The 3,436-nt window shown below is 37.8% G+C and overlaps 1 non-coding gene across 1 annotated transcript; it reads right to left on the reverse strand.

Moving 5' to 3' along the window:
* Nucleotides 1-2,911: 2,911 nt before the first annotated feature.
* LOC130983669 (small nucleolar RNA R71) lies at nt 2,912-3,019 on the reverse strand. The gene has a single exon (XR_009087649.1). It is a non-coding gene; the product is annotated as a small nucleolar RNA R71 (small nucleolar RNA).
* Between the last annotated feature and the right edge of the window lie 417 nt (nt 3,020-3,436).

Here is a 3,436-nt window from a genome sequence, read left to right on the forward strand (position 1 = left end):
GGTGTGGAGCTCTGCTGTACCTCGAGTATTAATGCAATTACTATTGTTCTTCTATTCAATTCCGCTTGTTCTTTGTCCAAGATATCACTTGTTCTTCAACTTGATGAAGGTGATGATTGACACTCATCATCATTCTCACTCATGAACAAAGTGACTGACAACCACTCTTGTTCTACAAGCATTCGAGGCTCTAGTGAATATCTCTTGGATTCTTTAATCGGAATCTTCGTGGTATAGGCAGGACCTGATGGCGGCATTCAAGAGAATCCGGAAGGTCTAAACCTTGTCTGTGGTATTCTGAGTATGATTCAATGATTGAATGACTGTGACGTGCTTTAAACTCCTGAGGGCGGGGCGTTAGTGACAGATGCAAAAGAATCACTGGATTCTATTCCGGCCTGATTGAGAACCGACAGATGGATAGCTGATGCTGTGACAGAGCGTCAGGAACGTATTTCCAATGAGAGGATGGGAGGTAGCCACTGACAATGGTGAAACCCTACACGAGCTTTCCATGGAAAGGAGTAAGAAGGATTGGATGAAGACAGTAGGAAAGCAGAGAGACGGAAGGGAAGGCATCTTCATGCGCTTATCTGAAGTTCCTACCAATGAATTACATAAGTATCTCTATCTTTATCTTTTATGTTATTTTCGTTTATTACCTACACCCATTTGAGTCTGCCTGACTGAGATTTACAAGGTGACCATAGCTTGCTTCAATAGCAACAATCTCCGTGGGATCGACCCTTACTCACGTAAGGTATTACTTGGACGACCCAGTGCACTTGCTGGTTAGTTGTGTGAAGTTGTAGTGATCACAATTTCGCGCACCAAGTTTTTGGCGCCGTTGCCGGGGATTGTTCGAGTATGGACAACTGACGGTTCATCTTGTTGCTTAGATTAGGTATTTTTTTCAGAGTTCTTAAGAATGAATTCTAGTGTTTCAAGGTGATGTTCTCATCATCACCAAAGCTGATTGATCATCATCAATTTAGCTCTTGAATGCAATGTCCTGCTGAAGCTTAGCTAGCTATGTCTAATTCCTTTAGACTAAAGCTTTAGACTAACATTGCATGATTCCTGGAATTCTCATTAAGAATTTTGATACCTTTATTTTCTTTTCCATATAATTTTCGAAAAAGCACAAAAAAAAATTTACAAAATCATAAAATCCAAAAATATTTCTTGTTTGAGTCTAGAGTCTCATCTTAAGTTTAGTGTCAATTGCATGTTTCTGTTCTTATTGCATTCATGCATGTGTCTTCATTAATCTTCAAGTTGTTCTTGATGATTTCCTTGTTTTGATCTTTGAATTCTCTTGACTTGAGTGTTTATGTGTCTCATATGCATTCTCATTAGTGTCAGTAGTATGCAAACTGCTAAGTTTGGTGTCTTGCATGCATTGTTATTTGATTTTAGTTGCATTTTGATTATTAAAAATCCAAAAATATTTTTAATTTGTGTCTTCTCAAGTCAATAATACAGAGAATTGAAGATTCAGAACATACTGCAGAGGAATCACACAGAAAAGGCTGAGCATTCGAAAATGTCCAGTGAAGAAGACAGACTGGCGTTTAAACGCCAGCCAGGGTGCCTGGCTGGGCGTTTAACGCCCAAAAAGGTAGTAGCTTGGGCGTTAAACGCCAGAATGTGCACCATTCTGGGCGTTTAACGCCAGGATGGCACAAGGGGGAGAATTTTGTTTTCAAATCAATTTTTTCAAGTTTTTCAAAATCAAATCTTTTTCAAATCATATCTTTTCAATCAAATGTTTTCAAAATCAATTTCTTTCCTTTTTCAAAGATACTTACTAACAATTAATGATTTGATTGAACATTTTTTGCCTTTTCTGTTGAGGAAGGTTTTATGTTTGAATCATATCTTTTCTTGTTAGGCAAGTCACTAATTTTCAAAATCAAATCTTTTAAAATTGTTTTCAAAACATATCTTTTAAAATTGTTTTCAAATCATATCTTCTCAATTACATCTTTTTAAAACTAATCATATCTTCTTAACCTCATCTTTTTCAAAATAGTTTTCAATCAAATCTTTTTAATTTCTAATTTCAAAATCTTTTTCAAAAATCACTTGACTTCTTTTCCACTCTTATTTTCGAAAATCAATTAAGTGTTTTTCAAAATGTTTTCAAAATCTTTACTTAAATTTTCGAAAATTACTTCCCTTCTTCTCACATCCTTCTATTTATGGACTAACACTATTCCTTCATATAAAAATTCGAACTCCCTCTTCTTGGACAAGTTCGAATTTTCTACTTCTGTCTTCTACCCTTCTTTTCCTCTGACACTTCAAGGAATCTCTATACTGTGACATAGAGGATTCCACATTTTCTTGTTCCCTTCTCTTTCTTATGAGCAGGAGCAAAGACAAAAGCATTCTTGTTGAGCCTGATCCTGAACCTGAAAGGACCTTGAAGAGAAATCTAAGAGAAGCCAAAGCACAACTCTCTTTAGAGGACCTGACCGAATTCTTCAAAGAAGAAGAACACATGGCAGCCGAAAACAACAACAATGCAAACAATGCAAGGAAGGTGCTGGGTGACTTTACTGCACCTACTCCCGACTTCTATGGGAGAAGCATCTCTATCCCTGCCATTGGAGCAAACAACTTTGAGCTTAAGCCTCAATTAGTTTCTCTAATGCAACAGAATTGCAAATTCCATGGACTTCCAATGGAAGATCCTCATCAGTTTTTAGCTGAGTTCTTGCAAATCTGTGACACAGTCAAGACTAATGGGGTTGACCCTGAGGTCTACAGACTGATGCTATTCCCTTTTGCTGTAAGAGACAGAGCTAGGACATGGTTGGACTCACAACCTAAAGAAAGCCTGGACTCATGGGAAAAGCTAGTCAATGCCTTCTTGGCAAAGTTCTTTCCACCTCAAAAATTGAGTAAGCTTAGAGTGGAAGTCCAAACCTTCAGACAGAAGGATGGAGAATCCCTCTATGAAGCTTGGGAAAGATACAAACAATTAATCAGAAAATGTCCCTCAGACATGCTTTCTGAATGGAGCATCATAGGTATTTTCTATGATGATCTCTCTGAACTATCCAAGATGTCTTTGGATAGCTCTGCTGGAGGATCTCTTCATTTGAAGAAGACGCCTACAGAAGCTCAAGAGCTGATTGAAATGGTTGCAAATAACCAATTCATGTACACTTCTGAAAGGAATCCTGTGAACAATGGGACAAATCAGAAGAAAGGAGTTCTTGAGATTGATGCTCTGAATGCCATACTGGCTCAGAACAAGATATTGACTCAACAAGTCAATTTGATTTCTCAAAGTCTGTCTGGAATGCAAAATGCACCAAGCAGTACTAAGGATGCTTCATCTGAGGAAGAAGCCTATGATCCTGAGAACCCTTCAATGGAAGAGGTGAATTACATAGGAGAACCCTATGGAAACACCTATAATTCT

This window comes from Arachis stenosperma, chromosome 5 (genome assembly GCF_014773155.1).
Source record: "Arachis stenosperma cultivar V10309 chromosome 5, arast.V10309.gnm1.PFL2, whole genome shotgun sequence".
Taxonomy (NCBI): domain Eukaryota; kingdom Viridiplantae; phylum Streptophyta; class Magnoliopsida; order Fabales; family Fabaceae; genus Arachis; species Arachis stenosperma.